The following is a 22,239-nucleotide window of genomic DNA, read 5'->3' as shown; positions in this document are numbered from 1 at the left end:
ATTTCTGTTTTCTTTATTTGCACTCAGCTCCAGCCTTCATAAATGTGCGAAATTGATGTAAATAATTTTATAATGAAAAAAATTTTTAATGCAAACATTCACACGTGGATCAAGAGGGACCTAGTGGTCATTCGCAGGAGCCCTGTGCTGGGCCTGGGGGACACAGGCCTGTACTCAGCGTCCTCACAGGGGTGAGACCCACCACGGAACCACAAGGGGGTTCAGGGAAGACTCCCAAGAGGTGGGAACCTTGACCCGAGACCTGGGAGGTTACAGAGATCTGGCCAATTGAAGGAGAGAGGGCATCTCAGAAGAGGGAATGGTGTAGGCAAGGCCGGCAGGCAGGCACCGTGAGGAGTCGTGGTCAAAGCAGGGAGCTGAGGAGGAAATGTTCCTTTTCCTGCCCTCATCACAATTATAATCAATTATTTGTATAAGTATCTGCTTGAGATCTGTATCCCCTGCTAGGTTACAAGCTCCAGGAGAGGAAATGGCGTACATTATATTTTCTCAGGATTCTGGTGCCCAGCACAATGCCTGACACAGTAAGTGTTCAATTAAATTGGTGTTAGGTGAACGAGTAAATGAGAATTCTCATGTTAATGTGGGTTGGGTCAGTAAGGGCTGAGAAGCCAAGCTAACTAGAGTTTGGCTGTTATCCTAAGGGCAATAGGGATCCATTAAAAGTTTTACATAAGGGAATGACTTGGTCAGCTTTGTGTCCCAGGAATCCCTTTTTGGCTTTGGTCTGGAGAATGGCTGGAGACAGAGTCCAGGTGGCAGAGACATTGTCCTTACCTCGGGGCATTGTTATAATTTTATTACTTCTTTATGTGACTCTCCCCTAAGTAAGCCGTGAGCCCTGGAGGGCCGGGGCCGGGCCCTGTTCACCTCTGCATCCCCGTTCACCTCTGCATCCCCGTGCCCAGTACACTGGCCAGCACGGCATGTGGTAACTGTTCAGTGGGTGTTTAATGGGTGAAATTCTGATTGGAAGTTGCTTATGCAACTTTAAGGGTAGGTGATGTTGTTTAATACATGCAATGTCATAGGCAACTTTCAAAACATGGGGAACATAAAAGAAAAAGTCATTTAAGTTTGGGAAGCAGTGGTCAGAGGTCTGGGAGGCAGCGTGGGGGAGGAGGAGGGGTGTGGGGTGATGGAGGGGCTCCTCTGAGCAGTGACAGTAGTTGGACCTATGAGGCCTTCTAGGTTTGGCATCTCCCTGAGATGGGTGCCTGTGGGGAGCAGCAGGTTTGGAGGACTAGGTGAAAAGTTGGGTGCCTGTGGGACATCCAGCTCCAGATTGGGGTGTCTCCAGCAATAGAAGAGTCTGGAAGCCTTAGGGGTGAGCATATGGCAGGATATGGGGAGGAGGGCTGGGATGCCCTGGAGAGAACTTTTAAGTAGGGGGCCGAGGACTGAGGGAGTCATGGGGGATGGAGAAGCACCAGGAGCTCCTACCTCAGGACTGTGAGCCTGTGACTTCTCTGTTCCCTCCAGCCTCCCCATTACGATCCCATTATAACAGCCCCGGACAGGCACCAGCACTGCAGAGCCTTCGGTGAAACCCAACTCCATGGGGCTCAACTTCTCTGTGTTCTGTGCTCACTTCCCTTTTGTGGTCACAAGAATGCCACATTCTGTGTTTCCCCTTTGTCTTCACAAGGCCCGCCTCCTGGACATTACACTTGCCTCCACTCAGTCGCTTATTTCATTTCTGCTTGTCACCCTCCTCGTGCTCCTGGCTCTTCTCCCCTGAGTTCCTCCGGATAGTCCTGCCCACCCCCCAGGGAGCCAGGCTCTCCCCTGCTGTGTCCAGGGGGAACCAAGGGCGTTTCCCAGTTTCTATCCACTTCCTCCCCTTCCCTCCTCCCTCATCTGCCTGAGAAAAGGTCCCGCACTGGCAGCAGGGGGTGGAAAGCCCAGGGCCAGCTGCCCTCCCAGCCACTGCACATCCAGGTCCCCCAGCTGCAGCGGTGCTCTGGCCAACCTATAACAGGCACTGGGGAAGGAAAGCCCTGATGGGTCGCACTTCCTGATTTCCACAGTGTAAATATTCCCACCGCGACCGATTTCAAGCTACCAACAGGATGTCACTGAATGCAGAATTGGGAAGAGATGGACAGTAGTACACTGTCACATAATATTTCCAGCAAGCAAACACAATAGACATAGACAGCCTCAAAAGCAAATACAATTACAAAATAGGAAGTTTTGAGTATTTGCTGCTTCTTAAAAATATAACTTATTCTCTTGTAAGATTTTGTAATTTAATTGTTAAAATAATGGCTGTTTTAACAACTGCTTTGCAAAATTCCTGAAAACTTAACAATTGGCTCTTGCAAGCAGTACAAACCAGCTCCAGCAAACCACTGAGTACCACCTGGGCCAGGAGAAGAGGGGGAGATTCCAAGCCCCAAACTTCAGTGCATTCTCGCCTGGCATCCTCTCCCTGCCCAGGCCGTGTGGGTGGCATGTGACAGACAGGTAGCAAGCCTCTGAATCCCCATTTAGAGTCAGACCCAGGAGGAGCAGAGCTGGGCCCTGGGCACCTCTCCCACCCACAGATGTGTGCCTTCTGCCCCCGCCCAGGCCCCAGCCTCTGGACACCCACCCTGGCAGCCCCCAGAGCCAGGAAGTTTGAGTGGTGCAATTTCCTTTGCCCTCAAAAGTGTGAAATCCTGTGAGGACTGGAACTTCCATATTTCTCAGAAAGCAAGCTTGCCGGATCACCTGCAATGAAGAAAACAAAAGAAGACAAAGCCTCTTTTTCTGAGCCTCTCTTTATATCTATGGGCTGCAAGGCAGGTCATGCTGGGTCTGAACAGATGTGGGACAGAGAGAGCTTCGGGGGTGCAACTCAACCTTCGGGCATTTCTGAACAGTGAGAATGAAAACCACCAGAGACATGTTCTAAATGGGCCAGTCTTTGTCCCCCTTTGTGGGGACATCAGACGTGGTGACCCACTGTGGTGGAAACCTTGTCTTGGCTACTCCAGGAAGTAAGCTGAATCTCTGGTTTGATGTTCCTGTGTTCTTGCCAATCACCATTCTGAGAGTTGGAGAAAAGGGGTCACCTTCTCACCACACCCCAAATATGCCTCGGTCCTCGGTTTATGTCTTCCCGTAACTAAAGGTGCCTTCCCCTTGCTCATAATCACAGCCCACCACAAGCCAACCCATCGCACCCGCCCCCTCCAGCTCTTGGAGTTGCACCTCTATTTGTAGCGTTTCCACATTCTCCCTTGGGGTCTTCCTTTGAGTGTAGGTTTATGTGCTCTGATTTCTAAGCTCAGGAAAGCCAGGACCTTGTCATTCACTCACTCGTTCATTCGTTCATTCAGTGGGGAGCGGGGATAGGGAGGAGGGAGGAGGATGGAAGGTGTGTCCACTTCTGAGTGGGGCGCAGCTCAGGGAAGCCTGCACCCTGAGTGGAGGCGGAAGGAGGGGCAGAGGGAGGCAGGAACTGAGACCAAACCCCTGTTCCCCTCTCTTCTCAGACCTTGTGCTTGTGGGTACCTGCCTTTTGTAAACAGTAAAACAGTGTCTAAATGCTAGGCGTGGCAGTTATTCGTTTTCTTCCACCTGCAGGTTACTCTCAGAAGGTGTTTCCATGGATTCCACTTGGTGCCCCGCCCATCACAGGACAGCCTCGCCAGTCTTTCCTGTCTTGTGGTAAAGACCTTTTTATTCCTTTATTCGGAGCAAAAAACATTAATGTGTTGTTCCCACCAAAAGACCCAGTTTCAGCTGTATTCCATCTAGCTGTATGATGGTTTAAAGTTTGATTTCTCATTCTTTAATACTTGCTAAATTTTGGGAAATTTAGTTGAAAGTCAGGCACAGCCGGTGGAAGGCTCAGGAGCAAGGCTAGGGCGCCATCTACTGGTAACTTCTAAGTATGACAAAATGGAACTTGCATTGAGCCTCTTGCACAGGTGAAAATGTTATTTTTTATTTTATTTTTTAAATTGAAGTATAGTTGATTTACAATGTTGTGTTGGAAATGAGTTGATTTAAAGGTTTAAAATGGAAAAGATGTGTGCAACAACACATGCAAATAAGAAAGAGTTTGTGCCAGAATCTGTAAAGAACTCTTACAAGTTAATATAAAAAACCTCAATAGAAAAATGAGCATAAGACTTAAAGGGGCACTTCATAAAAGAGGATATCCAGTGCACGATGAATTTATGAAAGATGGTCGACTTTTCATTCTTGGAGACTCTTGGAAGAGGAAGAGAGGTGAAGGAGGGCCTAGATATAGGGGAAACCTGAATACTTAAAACAGACAAAACACCCCCCAACTTCCCAGGTAATTCAGATTTCAACCACTAGGGGGAGTACTTTCACTTAATTTGTATCAGGGAAATGCAAATTGAAACCACAATGAGGTATCATAACCATTTACCCTCCAGAATGGCTAAAATTAAAAGACCAACAACCCCAAGCTGGCAAAAATGTGGGGCAATGGGAATTCTCATACACTGCTATGGGGAGTGCAAACCGATACAATTTTGAAAAATTGTTCTGCATTATCTAAAGAAAGTTGAACAATGGCTTACTCTGTAACCTAGCAACCTGACTCCTTGGTATACACCACAAAAAAATGTGTGCGCATGTACACTAAGAGGTATACAGGATTGTTAACAGCATAATTGGCAATAGCCAAGAACTGGAAACAGTGCAAATGTCCATGAAAATAGGCTGGATAAATAAATCGTAGTATATTAATGCAGTGGAATATCTAACAGCAAAACAAACAAAAGCAAACAAAAAATGTAGCTACACACAGTAACAACATAGATGAATTTTACAAACATTATGTTGAGTAAAAGAAGTGAGACATAAAACAATGCCTACTATGTGATAATGATTATATAAAAGTCAAACAGGCAAATCATTTTATAGCGTTAGGTGTCAGGATGATGGTGTGGAGGACGCAGGCAGAGATTGGGACTGGGCTGGGGCTGATGATAGAATATTTCTTGACCTGGTGGTTATATGGGTGTGTTCACATTGTGATCATTTATCTTTGATTTGAGCACTTAAAAAATGCACTTAACACTTCAGTTATAAAAATAAATTTAAAAAGTGAAAGGTGGAAGGGTAGAGTGGGATTCCTAACCAGGAGAATATAGGCAAGAGTGTGGAAGGAAGGTATAAGAAACTCAGGAAAGGGGAAAAGCAGGTGCTGACTACAAAAAATCTCCAGGTAATTCAGATTCTTCCCACTAGGGGGTCTGCCTCTCTGTCTTCCCCCCTGAGAATTCTTGCCCTATGCAAACATTTTGTTTGGGCTTTTTTTTTCTCTTGAATTATTTCCAGAGGGAAAATTTCCACGAGTAGAATAATTTGGTCAAAGGGTACAGCTATTTTAATGCCTTGTTTTATAAACTTTGCCAGATTGTCCTCCAGAAAGACTGTACCAACCCATAGCAACTCAAGAATGCTTCAAAGTGTGTGTTTTCTAAAACAGGGTTTTAAGAGCTTATTAACATTTGCAAAATGGTATGGGGGCTTCTCTGGTGGCGCAGTGATTAAGAATCCGCCTGCCTATGCAGGGGACACGGGTTCAAGCCCTGGTCCGGGAAGATCCCACATGCCACGCAGCAACTAAGCCCGTGCACCACAACTACTGAGCCGGCACTCTAAAGCCCATGAGCCACAACTACTGAAGCCCCTGCACCATAACTACTGAAGCCCACGTGCCACAACTGCTGAAGCCCACGTGCCACAACTACTGAAGCCCGCGGTCCTAGCGCCTGTGCTCCGAAACAGAGAGAAGCCTCCGCGATGAGAAGCCCCTGCACTGTAACCAAGAGTAGCCCCCACTCGCCACAACTAGAGAAAGCCCGCGCTCAGCAATGAAGACCCAACACAGCCGGAAATAAACAAATAAATAAATTAATTTTTTAAAAAAATGGTACAGAAGTGGACTAATTTACATTTCCTTAATTATTAGTGAAACTAAACATTTTCCTTTAAAATGCTGACAATAATTCCCTCTTATACACACTGCCTGGTCAATGTGTTCTCTGCCTATTTAGGAGTTTGTATTCTTTATGGGTCTGTATTTAATCTTTTTTATGTTTTATTAGCAAATTTTTATCTGTCATAGTTGTCACAATTTCTCCAATTCTAATGGTTACTCTTAAACAAAAGAAAATAATAAAAATTTACTTGAATGCTCCTGTGGTTACACCTTTCCATTTTTTCCTCAAATTTTTTTTTTATTACCTCAATAGTAAGTAATAAATATGTCACCAGCGGAAGGGCAATTTCCTCGGTTCTTGCCCTCTCAAGGGAAAGAATTCAGTTGAGAGACACAGAGGAGCTTTAAGGAGTTTTAAGAGTTTTATTTAGCAAAAGTGGAAGTATGCTCTTGAGAAAGGATGATAACGTGCTGTCTGGAAACCAGAAGCAGCACTGCAATGGGGTAGAGTTGGGTTTTTTAGAGTGGTGGTTCCTCCCTGTGTCCTGTATCATTTGACTGACAAGTTGATTGACAGCTTTAGGTTATATAACTTTTCTCCCAGTGTGCAGGTGCTTACCCATAAGCACCCACTCGAAACCCATGGTGGGTGGAGGGGCAAAAACCGAAATGCTAATTTTTTTTTTTTTTTAATAAATTTATTTATTTATTTATTTATTTTTGGCTGTGTTGTCTCTTCGTTTCTGTGTGAGGGCTTTCTCTAGTTGTGGCAAGCGGGGGCCACTCTTCATCGCGGTGCGCGGGTCTCTCACTGTCGCGGCCTCTCTTGTTGCGGAGCACAGGCTCCAGACGCGCAGGCTCAGTAGTTGTGGCTCACGGGCTTAGTTGCTCTGCGGCATGTGGGATCTTCCCAGACCAGGGCTTGAACCCGTGTCCCCTGCATTGGCAGGCAGACTCTCAACCGCTGCGCCACCAGGGAAGCCCCCGAAATGCTAATTTATTACAAATACGGCATAATGAACCCTGGGTTACCTTGAGCCACCTTTTAGGTCTTGGTGTACCTGCATCAACCTGTGCTGGCAGTTTTTATCTTGTTTGGTCCTGATATAACTGGAAACCTAGCAGTGGTCCTTGGCGACAAGAGGGAGGATCTCTGGGTGTGTTCTGATACCAGTGTCCAGGTGGGGGAGGGAAAGATGACCCCTTCCAGGATGGGGTGTGGACCTGCTCATGTCTGACTACCTAACATATATATATTTCTTCCTAAATTCAGATAAATTTCTTCTAAGCAGTGTTTCCCACGCCAGTTTCCTCTTATCTCTTTGGGTGTTAATGCATTTTCTCAAGGGGTTCTATAGTCAAATAAAACTGGAAAATAATGAATTAGACAAAAACTAAACAGCTCCGTTATTATAGTACTTACGAGATCATAAATATGGCACTTTATTCATTGAGCAAAATATTTGTTGAGCACCTATTATGAGGCACTCTAGAGGCTGGGAATACAGCAGTGAACAAAGAGACAAATGTATGTTGTGTATTTCCAGGAGAAGGACACAGTAGACAGATTTTCTCCAATGCATTTGAGCAACACTCTTTCTTAAATCGCATATTAATCTTTTACATGATTCCATGGAATATCCTGATCTAGAATTTTTGTGGCATGAAATGAAAGACATGAATCAACTTTCATTTTTCCTAAGAGATTCATCTACATTACTTAGCAGAATTTGTTAAATGTGGTTCTTCTTTGTGTGGTTTTATTGTCCACTCATTGATTATAAGTTTCCCATAATTTTGGGATTGTGGCATAATTATTTTGTTTCATTGGTTCATATTTCTGAACTGTGTATTTATGATGAAGGAACTAACTGTATCCCAAAAAGGAGAACTGTCACTTTTCCCACCTTTAATTGTTGCTAAGATGAAGTGGTGCCCTTGAACCTCAGTTTCCCTAGGCATCTGCCAGCAAGAGCCTGGCATCTCTCAGCAGAAGCATGAGAGCAGAGGGTTATAAAGTCCCTGGAGCCTCCCCAGCCCATCTGGCCACCAGGACGGCTGGCCTTGGTTGGAGGAGTATTTGGGAGTTGGAGGGGGTGAGGAGTGGAGGAGAAATTGTTAGTTATTGAGTGCTTCCTATGTGCCAGTCACATTGCATTTAAGGAATATTTAAGGAGGAGGTGAGGAAGCCAGAGGAAGCATCAGAGAGGTGAAAGGAGAACCAGGAGAGAACGCAGGCACAGACCGAAGGAGGTGAGTTGGTCAACAGGGTAAAAACTTATGATCGGGCTTCCCTGGTGGCGCAGTGGTTGAGAATCTGCCTGCCAATGCAGGGGACACGGGTTCGAGCCCTGGTCTGGGAAGATCCCACATGCCGCGGAGCAACTAGGCCAGTGAGCCACAACTACTGAGCCTGCACGACTGGAGCCTGTGCTCCGCAACAAGAGAGGCCGCGATAGTGAGAGGCCCGCGCACCGCGATGAAGAGTGGCCCCCGCTTTCCACAACTGGAGAAAGCCCTCGCACAGAAACGAAGACCCAACACAGCCAAAAATAATAAATAAATAAAAATTAAAAACAAAAACAAAAAAAACTTATGATCTACTCTTATCATATAATCCAGCAAATCACACTCCTTGGAATCTACCCAAAGGAGCTGAAAACTATGGCCAAACAAAAACCTGCCCTTGGATGTTTATAGCAGTTTTATTCATAATTGTCAAAACTTGGAAGCAATCAAGATGTCCTTGAGTAGGTGAATGGATAAATAAACGGTGGTACATCCAGACAATGGCATATTATTCAGAGCTAAAAAGAGAGGAGCTATTAAGTCATGAAAAAACCTGGAGGAAACTGAAATGCATATTACTAAGTGAAAGATGCCAACCTGAAAAGGCTACATATTGTATGATTCCAACCATATGACATTCTGGAAAAGGCAAAACAATGGAGACAGTAAAAAAAATCAGTGTTTGCCTAGGTTTGGGTCAGAGGAGGGAAGAATAGGTGGAGCACAGATTTTTAGGGCAGTGAAAATACTCTGTATGGTACTATAATGGTGAATACATGTCACTATAAATTTGTCAAAACCCATGGAATGTACAACATCAAGAGTGAACCCTAAACTGTGGACTTTGGGTGATAATGATATGTCGATGTAGGTTCATCAAGCTGTAAAAAAAAAAGAACAAAGAATGTCACTAATAATCCAGTTATGCGGGTTAATTCCACTGACAATGCGCCCTGAGGGAAATTCAGGATGGGAAAAACACATTCTGTGCTTTGGATACACCAGCCCCTAGATAGTTAAGATGCATAGCTAAGGAAGAATTTCAGTGACCCCACATTCTTGCATCCTCTCATACATAGAAAAGCACTAAAATCATTAACTTGAGAGGTCTGTTCTCTGCGATTAGCAGTAATGTTTTACCAAAATGTATGCTAGAGACATGTATTTCCCAGACAAAAAATTCACATATGTACTGGCTCTTCTCCTACCTCTTTGAAGCAGTCCCCTCAGAGCTACTAAGAGGCTGTTTTCTGGGATGAGGGGATGTTGATAGTGGGGGAGACCCTGCATGTGTAGGGGCTAGAGGTAGATGGGAAATTTCTGTAGCTTCCTCTCAATTTTGCTGTAAAACTAAAACTTCTCTAAAAAAATTAAACCTTAAAAAAACCCCAACCTTGCAGATCCAGGGAGAACTCAGCTAAACAAGAGTTCCAAGTACTGGCATGAAAGATCACTAAGATAACATTCCTAGATGAGTATGAAACTGAGTCCCCCTAAAACCAAATACTCCAGCCAAGTTACGGTTAACCTCTCCATCCAAAACTTTATTCCTTTTCTTGTCTCACACCTGTCCCCTGAGGATTGAGGAGTATCAAAGAAAAGGGGGCTTTGAAACCAAGCAGGACCCTGCGGTGCCCTCCCAGATACAAAGTCCCCTCGATGCCACATCCCCAACCCCCTTCCTGTTTGTAGATAAAGGCTTCAGCCTCCTAGACCTTCCCTGAGTTCCAAAGGGCAGATTCAAGGACTTAATAATTAGAGAAGTGAGGGAATGCAGAAACAAAGGAAAAGCAGTCAAGAAACAATAGTGCAGCAATTAAACAGAGTCCTAGTTCCCCCTCAAGGGATACACACAACAATCTGATACATAGGTCTGAGTTGTTCTGCTGGAACTAAGGCCCCACCTAGGTGGAGGGTGGTAACTACATGTTGAGACCTTAGACTGGTGGGAACCAGAAGGTTGATAATTAAGATTCCTGGAATACCACCCTGTTACCTCACCACCAACCAATCAGAAGAAAGTCATGCACCCTTCAGCCCTCACCCTAAATGTTGCCTTTAAAAACCCTTCCCTGAAAGTCATCAAGGAGTTCTGGGCTTTTGAGCATGAGCTACCCATTCTCCTTGCTTGACCCTACAATAAACCTTTCTCTGCTCCAAACTCATGTTTCAGCTTGTTTGGCCTCACTGTGCATGGGCACACAGACTTGGTTCGATAACAAGCAGAGCAAATTGACCTAGCACACAGTGCGTATAACACAGGGGGAGGGAAAGAAATGGAGAGGGGTGGTGATCTCTCCTGCAGCAGCTTGAAGCAGGATTTCAGTTCCCCGGCCGGAGATTGGAGTCAGACCACGGCAGTGAGAACGCTGAATCCTGCCCACTAAACCAGTGGCCAGTGACAAGGCCTGTGGCCTGTCAGCTTTGTAAAATGAATTCCCACAAAGAGATGGAAAGTAGTGAAACAAGTAAAATGTTTATTAGGAGAAAAAAGAGTACATGTGGATAGGGACTTCCCTGGTGGTCCAGTGGATAAGACTCCATGCTCCCAGTGCAGGGGGGCCCGGGTTCGATCTCTGGTTGGGGAACTAGATCCCGCGCGTGGGCTGCAACTAAGAGTTGGCATGCTGCAACTAAGAGTCTGCATGCCGCAACTAAGAAGAAGTCCACATGCCGCAACTAAGAAGTCCGCATGCAGACTTCCCTGGTGGTCCAGTGGTTGAGATTCCATGTTTCCACTGCAGGGGGTGCAGGTTTGATCCCTGGTGGGGGAAGTTCCACATGTCATAAGGTGCAGCCAAAAAAAAAAAAAATCCACATGCCGCAACTAAGAAGTCTGCGTGCCACAACTAAGACGTCCACATGCTGCAACTAAATATCCTGCATGTCACACTAAGACCCGGCGTAACCAAAATAAATAAATAAATATTTTTTAAAAAAGTATGTGTGGATAGATATATGGGTGGACTCAGAGAGAGTTGTGCCCTCATGGTAGTTTGAATCACTTATATGGGACATTTCTTCCAGGTTTCCTTTGGCCAATCATCTTGCTTTGCCTGGTCCTGAGTCCGTATTTGGTTTATCTCAGGGTCCTCCCATGTGTGCATGCACATCTCTTAGCCAAGATGGATTCCAGTGAAGAGCCCTATGGGTAGGTTGACATCACTCCCTTTTTGACCTCTAAGGAGCCTTTCTGAACATGTATAGTTGGGAAGGTCTCCTTGACCTTGAGAATGAGAAATATGTGGTCTCTATCTTTTATCTGGGCAGGGCTCAGCCTCTCCTATTATCCTCCTGCTATTACCTTCCTCTTGGAGTATCTGTCCACAGGGGACAAACTCCAGCTGCTCAGCCTGGGGCCCATCTGTCTCCTGCCTCAGGGGGAAGAAGAAATTTTCCTCTATACTTCTAGGTTCTTCTGGCAGGTCTAAGGATTAAATTGACATGAGACAGATTAACAGGAGGAAATCACACAAAACTTTAATTACATGTATATATGCAAGAGACCCAGAAAAACTGAGTAACTTGCCAAAGTGGATGAAACCTTTACCTTAAATACCATCCTCAGCTAAAGACAAAAGAGGATGTTTTATGGTATAACAGAGCAAGTGGGCTCTGTTTGCCTGCTGCACAACAGAGAAGACCAAATACCATGGCAATGGTTTTTGCAGAGGGTAAAAGCCTTTACTGTAGGGCAGCCAAGCAAGGAGACAGGAGGCAATGCTCAGATCTGTCTTCCCAATTGGCTTCTGAGTGGGGTATTTCTCTTGGAAGTAGGGGGCAAGAGGGAGAGAGGCTTTGGAGATGATTGGTGGAATGTAGGTATAAGTTTCAGTAAGTGTGATTTCAAGAGTTCTCTGCATAGGCTGGACTGCCCTTCATGCCTCGTCATGGGTCACATGTGCAAACCCTGCATGTAATATGTGGTGGATTTTCTGCCCCAAATGTCTAAATTTCACTGTAATTTCACTAGTGTTACCTAACGGAAGTTTGTGTGCTCAGTGCACAGTGAGACCAAACAAACCAAAACTTTGGAGTTTGGAGCAGAGAAAGGTTTATTTCAGGGCCAAGCGAGGAGAATGGATGGCTCCTGCTCAAAAACCCTGGTTTTCAGGAAGAAGTGTTAATAGGCACAATTTGGGGTGACGGCTGGAGGGTATGTGGATTTCTTTTGATCGGTTGGTGGTGAGGTAACAGGGAGGTGTTTCAGGAATTTCAGTCATCAACCTTCTGGTTCCAGCCAGTCTGGGGTCTGTGTGCTTGTGGTCTGCTGGTAGTTACCACCCTCCACCTGAGTGGGGGCCTTAGTTCCCGCAGAACAACTTAAACCTATGTATCAGATTGTCATGTGTATCCCTTGAGGGGGAACTAGGACTCTGTTTAATTGCTGCACTATTGTTTCTTGACTGCTTTCACTTTGTTTCTGCATTCCCTCACTCCCCTAATTAGTAACTGCTGAATCTATTCTTTGGGACTCAGGGAAGGGAAGGTCTAGGAGGCTAAGCCTTTTTCTACAAACAAGGAAAGGGGGACATGGAGGTGTTTTTGTAGCCGGGAGGGCCCCGCAGGACCCTGCCTCAGGTTACAATCCCCCCTTTTCTTTTTTTTTCTTTTTTTTTTTGGCTGGGCCGCTTGGCTTGCAGGATCTTAGTTCTCTGACCAGGGATTGAACCTGCAGCCCTGCATTGGAAGCACAGAGTCCTAACCACTGGACCATCAGGGAATTCCCACAATCCCCCTTTTCTTTGATTCTCCTCAATCCTAAGGGCAGCAGAGGGTGGGACAAGAAAGGGAATAAAGTTTTGAACAGAGAAGTTAATTATAGGGACTTTCCTGGCATGGCCAAAAAAAAAAAAAAAAAGAGGTTAATCATAAACTCAGCCAGGGGAACTCAGTTACTTTGTTTCACACCGGTGCCCAGGGGCTAAGGATGGTTGCAGCATGAGGCTGGTGTGGCATGTGAGGCCACAGGGGCAGTCCAGGATTTTTGGAGCAAATTTATGCTTTGGTGGAGAGTTGTGCAGATGCCTTCTGAGGCCCTTGAAAATCTGGTTTTTCTTATTCCTAGAGCAGCACTGTGCAATAGCCTTTCTACCATGATGGAAAAGTTCTGTATCTTTGCTGTCCAATATAACAGCCAGCAGCACATGAAGCTACTGAGTGCTTGCAATGTGGTCAGAATGACTTAGGAACTGAATTTTAAATTTCATTGAATTTTTTTACTCTTGTTCTTTTTTTTTAAATTTTTTAATTTTATTTATTTTTTTATACAGCAGGTTCTTACTAGTCATCCATTTTATACACATCAGTGTATACATGTCAATCCCAATCCCCCAATTCATCCCACCACCACCTGCCCCCACCGCTTTCCCCCCTTAGTGTCCATACGTTTTCTCTCTACATCTGTGTCTCAATTTCTGCCCTGCAAACCAGTTCATCTGTACCATTTTTCTAGGTTCCACATATATGCATTAATATACAATATTTGTTTTTCTCTTTCTGACTTACTTCACTCTGTATGACTGTCTCTAAATCCATCCACGTCTCCACAATTTACCCAATTTTGTTCCTTTTTATGGCTGAGTAATATTCCATTGTATATATGTACCACAACTTCTTTATCCATTCGTCTGTTGATGGGCATTTAGGTTGCTTCCATGACCTGGCTATTGTAAATAGTGCTGCTATGAACATTCGGGTGCATGTGTCTTTTTGAATTACGGTTTTCTCTGGTTATATGCCCAGTAGTGGGATTGCTGGATCATATGGTAATTCTATTTTTAGTTTTTTAAAGAACCTCCATACTGTTCTCCATAGTGGCTATATCAGTTTACATTCCCACCAACAGTGCAAGAGGGTTCACTTTTCTTCACACCCTCTCCAGCATTTGTTGTTTGTAGATTTTCTGATGATGCCCATTCTAACTGGTATGAGGTGATACCTCATTGTAGTTTTGATTTGCATTTCTCTAATTAATTAGTTGAGCAGCTTTTCATGTGCTTCTTGGCCATCTGTATGTCTTCTTTGGAGAAATGTCTATTTAGGTCTTCTGCCCATTTTTGGATTGATTGTTTTTTTCATATTGAGCTGCATGAGCTGTTTATATATTTTGGAGATTAATCCTTTGTCCATTGATTCATTTGCAAATATTTTCTCCCATTCTGAGGGTTGTCTTTTCATCTTGTTTATGGTTTCCTTTGCTGTGCAAAAGCTTTGAAGTTTCATTAGGTCCCATTTGTTTATTTTTGTTTTTATTTCCATTACTCTAGGAGGTGGATCAAAAAAGATCTTGCTGTGATTTATGTCATAGAGTGTTCTTCCTATGTTTTCCTCTAAGAGTTTTATAGTGTACGGTCTTACATTTAGGTCTCGAATCCATTTTGAGTTTATTTTTGTGTATGGTGTCAGGGAGTGTTCTAATTTCATTCTTTTACATGTAGCTGTCCAGTTTTCCCAACACCACTTATTGAAGAGACTGTCTTTTCTCCATTGTATATCCTTGCCTTCTTTGTCATAGATTAGTTGACCATAGGTGCATGGGTTTATCTCTGGGCTTTCTATCTTGTTCCATTGATCTATGTTTCTGTTTTTGTGCCAGTACCATATTGTCTTGATTACTGTAGCTTTGTAGTATAGTCTGAAGTCAGGGAGTCTGATTCCTCCAGCTCCGTTTTTTTCCCTCAAGACTGCTTTGGCTATTCGGGGTCTTTTGTGTCTCCATACAAATTTTAAGGTTTTTTGTTCTAGTTCCGTAAAAAATGCCATTGGTAATTTGATAGGGATTGCATTGAATCTGTAGATTGCTTTGGGTAGTATAGTCATTTTCACAATATTTATTCTTCCAATCCAAGAACATGGTATATCTCTCCATCTGTTGGTATCATCTTTAATTTCTTTCATCAGTATCTTATAGTTTTCTGCATACAGGTCTTTTGTCTCCCTAGGTAGCTTTATTCCTAGGTATTTTATTCTTTTTGTTGCAATGGTAAATGGGAGTGTTTCCTTAATTTCTCTTTCAGATTTTTCATCATTAGTGTATAGGAATGCAAGAGATTTCTGTGCATTAATTTTGTATCCTGCAACTTTACCAAATTCATTGATTAGCTCTAGTAGTTTTCTGGTGGCATCTTTAGGATTCTCTATGTATAGTATCATGTCATCTACAAACAGTGACAGCTTTACTTCTTCTTTTCCAATTTGTATTCCTTTTATTTCTTTTTTGTCTCTGATTGCCGTGGCTAGGACTTCCAGAACTACGTTGAATAATAGTGGTGAGAGTGGACATCCTTGCCTTGTTCCTGATCTTAGAGGAAATGCTTTCAGTTTTTCACCATTGAGAATGATGTTTGCTGTAGGTTTGTCATATATGGCCTTTATTATGTTGAGGTAGGTTCCCTCTATGCCCACTTTCTGGAGAGTTTTTACCATAAATGGGTGTTGAATTTTGTCAAAAGCTTTTTCTGCATCTATTGGGATGATCATATGGTTTTTATTCTTCAGTTTGTTAATATGGGGTATCACATTGATTGTTTTGCATATATTGAAGAATCCTTGCATCCCTGGGATAAATCCCACTTGATCATGGTGTATGATCCTTTTAATGTGTTGTTGGATTCTGTTTGCTAGTATTTTGTTGAGGGTTTTTGCATCTATATTCATCAGTGATATTGGTCTGTAATTTTCTTTTTTTGTAGTATCTTTGTCTGGTTTTGGTATCAGGGTGATGGTGGCCTCATAGAATGAGTTTGGGAATGTTCCTTCCTCTGCAATTTTTTGGAAGAGTTTGAGAAGGATGGGTGTTAGCTCTTCTCTAAATGTTTGATAGAATTCACCTGTGAAGCCATCTGGTCCTGGACTTTTGTTTGTTGGAAGATTTTTAATCACAGTTTCAATTTCATTACTTGTGATTGGTCTGTTCATATTTTCTGTTTCTTCCTGGTTCAGTCTTGGAAGGTTATACCTTTCTAAGAATTTGTCCATTTCTTCCAGGTTGTCCATTTTATTGGCATAGAGTTGCTTGTAGTAGTCTCTTAGGATGCTTTGTATTTCTGCGGTGTCTGTTGTAACTTCTCCTTTTTCATTTCTACTTCTATTGATTTGAGTCCTCTCCCTCTTTTTCTTGATGAGTCTGGCTAGTGGTTTATCAATTTTGTTTATCTTCTCAGAGAAACAGCTTTTAGTTTTATTGATCTTTGCTATTGTTTTCTTTGTTTCTATGGCATTTATTTCTACTCTGATCTTTGTGATTTCTTTCCTTCTGCTAACTTTGGGTTTTGTTTGTTCTTCTTTCTCTAGTTCCTTTAGGTGTAAGGTTAGATTGTTTATTTGAGATTTTTCTTGTTTCTTGAGGTAGGCTTATAGCTATGAACTTCCCTCTTAGAACTGCTTTTGCTGCATCCTATAGGTTTTGGATCGTCATGTTTTCATTGTCATTTGTCTCTAGGTATTTTTTGATTTCCTCTTTGATTTCTTCATTGATCTCTTGGTTATTTAGTAACGTATTGTTTAGCCTGCATGTGTTTGTGTTTTTTACGTTTTTTTCCCTGTAATTCATTTCTAATCTCATAGCGTTGTGGTCAGAAAAGATGCTTGATATGATTTCAGTTTTCTTAAATTTACTGAGGCTTGATTTGTGACCCAAAATGTGATCTATCCTGGAGAATACTCCGTGTGCACTTGAGAAGAAAGTATAATCGGCTGTTTTTGGATGGAATGTCCTATAAATATCAATTAAATCTATCTGGTCTATTGTGTCATTTAAAGCTTCTGTTTCCTTATTTATTTTCATTTTGGATGATGTGTCTATTGGTGTAAGTGAGGTGTAAAAGTCCCCCACTATTACTGTGTTACTGTCGATTTCCTCTTTTAGAGCTCTTAGCAGTTGCCTTATGTACTGAGGTGCTCCTATGTTGGGTGCATATATGTTTATAATTGTTACATCTTCTTCTTGGATTGATCCCTTGATCATTATGTAGTGTCCTTCCTTGTCTCTTGTAACATTCTTTATATTATATTATTTTATTTTTTTAACATCTTTATTGGAGTATAATTGCTTTACAATGGTGTGTTAGTTTCTGCTTTATAACAAAGTGAATCAGTTATACATATACATATGTTCCCAAATCTCTTCCCTCTTGTGTCTCCCTCTCTCCCACCCTCCCTATCCCACCCCTCTAGGTGGTCACAAAGCACAGAGCTGATCTCCCTGTGCTATGTGGCTGCTTCCCACTAGCTATCTATTTTACGTTTGGTAGTGTATATATGTCCATGCCACTCTCTCATTTTGTCACAGCTTACCCTTCCCCCTCCCCATATCCTCAAGTCCATTCTCTAGTAGGTCTGTGTCTTTATTCCCGTCTTGCCCCCAGGTTCTTCATGACCTTTTTTTTTTTTTCTTAGATTCCATATATATGTGTTAGCATATGGTATTTGTTTTTCTCTTTCTGACTTACTTCACTCTGTATGACAGACTCTAGGTCCATCCACCTCACTACAAATAACTCAATTTCGTTTCTTTTTATGGCCGAGTAATATTCCATTGTATATATATGCCACATCTTCTTTATCCATTCATCTGTTGATGGACACTTAGGTTGCTTCCATGTCCTGGCTATTGTAAATAGAACTGCAATGAACATTTTGGTACATGACTCTTTTTGAATTATGGTTTTCTCAGGGTATATGCCCAGTAGTGGGATTGCTGGGTCATATGGTAGTTCTATTTTTAGTTTTTTAAGGAACCTCCATACTGTTCTCCATAGTGGCTGTATCAGTTTACATTCCCACCAACAGTGCAAGAGTGTTCCCTTTTCTCCACACCCTCTCCAGCATTTATTGTTTCTAGATTTTTTGATGATGGCCATTCTGACTGGTGTGAGATGTTATATCATTGTAGTTTTGATTTTCATTTCTCTAATGATTAATGATGTTGAGCATTCTTTCATGTGTTTGTTGGCAATCTGTATATCTTCTTTGGAGAAATGTCTATTTAGGTCTTCTGCCCATTTTTGGATTGGGTTGTTTGTTTTTTTGATATTGAGCTGCATGAGCTGCTTGTAAATTTTGGAGATTAATCCTTTGTCAGTTGCTTCATTTGCAACATTCTTTATTTTAAAGTCTATTTTATCTGATATGAGTATTGCTCCTCCAGCTTTCGTTTGATTTCCATTTGCATGGAATATCTTTTTCCATCCCCTCACTTTCAGTCTGTGTGTGTCCCTAGGTCTGAAGTGGGTCTCCTGTAGACAGAATATATATGGGTCTTGTTTTTGTATCCATTCAGCAAGCCTGTGTCTTTTGATTGGAGCATTTAATCCATTCACGTTTAAGGTAATTATTGATATGTATGTTCCTATGACCATTTTCTTAATTGTTTTGGGTTTGTTTTTGTAGGTTCTTTTTTCCTCTTGTTTCCCACTTAGAGAAGTTTTCTAGCATTTGTTGTAGAGCTGGTTTCGTGGTGCTGAATTCTCTTAGCTTTTGCTTCTCTGTAAAGCTTTTGATTTCTCCATCGAATCTGAATTGAGATCTTTGCCGGGTAGAGTAATCTTGGTTATAAGTTCTTCCCTTTCATCACTTTAAGTATATCATGCCACTCCCTTCTGGCTTTAGAGTTTCTGCTGAGAAATCAGCTGTTTACCTTATGGGAGTTCCCTTGTATGCAATTTTCGTTTTTCCCTTGTTGCTTTCAATAATTTTTCTTTGTCTTTGATTTTTTCCAATTTGATTACTATGTGTGTCCGTGTTTCTCCTTGGGTTTATCCTGTATGGGACTCTCTGCGCTTCCTGGACTTGGGTGGCTATTTCCTTTTCCATGTTAGGAAATTTTTTGACTATAATCTCTTCACGTATTTTCTTGGGGCCTTTCTCTCTCTCTTCTCCTTCTGGGACCCCTATAATGCGAATGTTGTTGTGTTTAATGTTGTCCCAGAGGTCTCTTAGGCTGTCTTCATTTCTTTTCATTCTTTTTTCTTTATTCTGTTCCACAGCAGTGAATTCCACCATTCTGTCTTCCAGGTCACTTATTCGTTCTTCTGCCTCAGTTATTCTGCTATTGATTCCTTCTAGTGTAGTTTTCATTTCAGTTATTGTATTGTTCATCTCTGTTTGTTTGTTCTTTAATTCTTCTAAGTCTTTGTTAAACGTTTCTTGCATCTTCTCGATCTTTGCCTCCATTCTTTTTCTGAGGTCCTGGATCATCTTCACTATCATTATTCTGAATTCTTTTTCTGGAAGATTGCCTATCTCCACTTCATTTAGTTGTTTTTCTGGGGTTTTATCTTGTTCCTTCATCTGGTACATAGCCCTATGCCTTTTCATCTTGTCTATCTTTCTGTGAATGTGGTTTTTGTTCCACAGGCTGCAGGATTGTAGTTCTTCTTGCTTCTCCTGTCTGCCCTCTGGTGGATGAAGCTATCTAAGAGGCTTTTGCAAGTTTCCTGATGAGAGGGACTGGTGGTGGGTAGAGCTGACTGTTGCTCTGGTGGGCAGAGCTCAGTAAAACTTTAATCCGCTTGACTGTTGATGGGTGGGGCTGGGTTCCTTCCCTGTTGGTTTTTTGGCCTGAGGCAACCCAACACTGGAGCCTACCTGGGCTCTTTGGTGGGGCTAATGGCAGACTCTGGGAGGGCTCACTCTAAGGAGTACTTCCCAGAACTTCTGCTGCCAGTGTCCTTGTCCCTGCGGTGAGCCACAGCCACCCTCCGCCTCTGCAGGAGACCCTCCAACACTAGCAGGTAGGTCTGTTTCAGTCTCCTCTGGGGTCACTGCTCTTTCCCCTGGGTCCCGATGCGCACACTACTTTGTGTGTGACCTCCAAGTGTGGAGTTTCTGTTTCCCCCAGTCCTGTTGAAGTCCTGTAATCAAATCCCACTAGCCTTCAAAGTCTGATTCTCTAGGAATTCCTCCTCCTGTTGCCGGACCCCCAGGTTGGGAAGCCTGACATGGGGTTCAGAACCTTCACTCCAGTGGGTGGACTTCTGTGGTATAAGTGTTCTCCAGTCTGTGAGTCACCCACCCAGCATTTATGGGATTTGATTTTACTGTGATTGCGCCCCTCCTACCGTCTCATTGTGGCTTCTCCTTTGTCTTTGGATGTGGTGTATTTTTTTGGTGAGTTCCAGTGTCTTCCTGTCGATGATTGTCCAGAAGCTGGTTGTGATTCTGGTGTTCTTGCAAGAGGGAGTGAGAGAACGTCCTTCTACTCCGCCATCTTGGTTCAGGGCCTTTACTCTTATTTTTGATTGAGATACAATTGACATACAATACCCTGCACATATTTAAAGGGTATAATTTTATAATATTTGTATATGTATATGCCTGTGATCAATCACCACCATCAAGATGGTAAACATATCCACCACCCCTAAAAGTTTCCTTGTGTGCCTTTGTAATCCCTCCCCTTCATGCTTCCCTGTCCCCACCCATCCCCAGGCAACCACTGACCTACTTTCTGTCAGTATAGATTAGTTCAAATTTTATATAAATGGAATTATACAATATTTATTTTTGTCTACTTCTTTTGCTCAGCATAATTATTTTGAGACTCATCCACGTTGTTGTGTGTATGAATAGTTGATACACTTCTTGATTGCTCCTCCTTTGTTTCTGCATCTCCTCCCTTCCCTGGTTAGCAACTGTTTGAATTTTCCCTTTGGAACTCAGGAAAGATCAAGGAGGCTGAATGAAGCCTATTTCCTATAAACAAGAAACAGGAGACACAGAAAGGACCTGTACCCATGAGGGCCCCAGAGTGTCCTGCTTGGTTTCAAGACTTCCACTCCTTCTCTAAAATCTGAATTTATTCATTCATCATTTATTCAGCAAAGATCTTTTGAGGTCCACTTTGTGCCACTCATCGTGCTGGACACTAAGGATGGGATGGGGCAAGATAGATGTGGACCCTGTCCTCAAGGCACTCACAGTCTAGTGGACTCAGTTTGGTTGGGCTATGGGTGTATTCAACATTGAAGTCCACTGAAGAAGGGGAGGAAGAATCCAATGTGATGATCAAGTAGAGTAGTTCAGGTCTGTTTAGATGCTCTTAACTTGGCCCCAGAAAGGGTGTGGGGTTAGGGTGAGGGATGGAGGCCCTGCCTGTCTTACTGATGAAATAAGTCCTACTGTCCTACTATGAAAATAAGAACGAGGGACAGGGACAGATGGTATGTTTGGAGGATGGGGGTGTAGTTGGCGAACTTGATGTTTCAGGTAGGGGGACATGTTGTTGAGGGAAGAGATGAGGACACATGCTGTCCTAGTACTAATTGCGCTTGTCCGAGGGACATGGTGGGGCACAGTAGGGGGACTGCCCATAATCTGAGCTCTCATTCTGTCACTATGACATGATATACACACATCTCTACTTGGGTCTCCATCTAGAGAAAAACTATTTTTGGTCCATGAGTTAGAGGGTGTGTGTTTATTGAACCAAGAGGCTTCCTAAAAACTTTTAGGTCCTTGTGCTCATGGCTCATCAGAGTCTGCTGTGGATACTTCCCCCAGAAGCAGCCCTAAGCACAGGATTTTGGTGGAAGGAAGAGGAAGGGGCTGGGATATGTCATCCTTGACCTGATGGTGTGATCTGTGCTGGGATGGTTATGAGTGACTTCCTGGTGAAGCAGATCCTGCACCTTAATTGTATATTTAAGTCTGTGACTTTGAACCTGTTTTTAGGGTGTCAGGAAAGCTTCTGTGGGGCCAAGGAAGCTTGGGAAACCAAAATAGGAATAACGACAGCTGCAGCCTCCACTGAGTGAGCACGAAGCATTTGCATGCATCATCTCATTTAATTCTCACAACAGTCCTATGAGGTCAGGTAACATTATGACCACCACTTTACCAATGAAAAAACTGAGCCTGAAGAGGTCAAATAATTTACCTAAGGTCAAACTGAGTGAACCTGGATATAAAGTCAGGGTCAGTTTTGCCCCAGTTAGGAGAAGCTGGTATGTATGAAATGACCTGACATAAAACCTCTGATAACAGTTAGTTTCTTTCCATCTTTAGATTGATCC

The sequence above is a fragment of the Balaenoptera acutorostrata genome, chromosome 3 (assembly GCF_949987535.1).
Source record: "Balaenoptera acutorostrata chromosome 3, mBalAcu1.1, whole genome shotgun sequence".
In the NCBI taxonomy this organism is placed as follows: Eukaryota; Metazoa; Chordata; class Mammalia; order Artiodactyla; family Balaenopteridae; genus Balaenoptera; species Balaenoptera acutorostrata.
Note: the sequence above shows the minus strand (reverse complement) of the source record.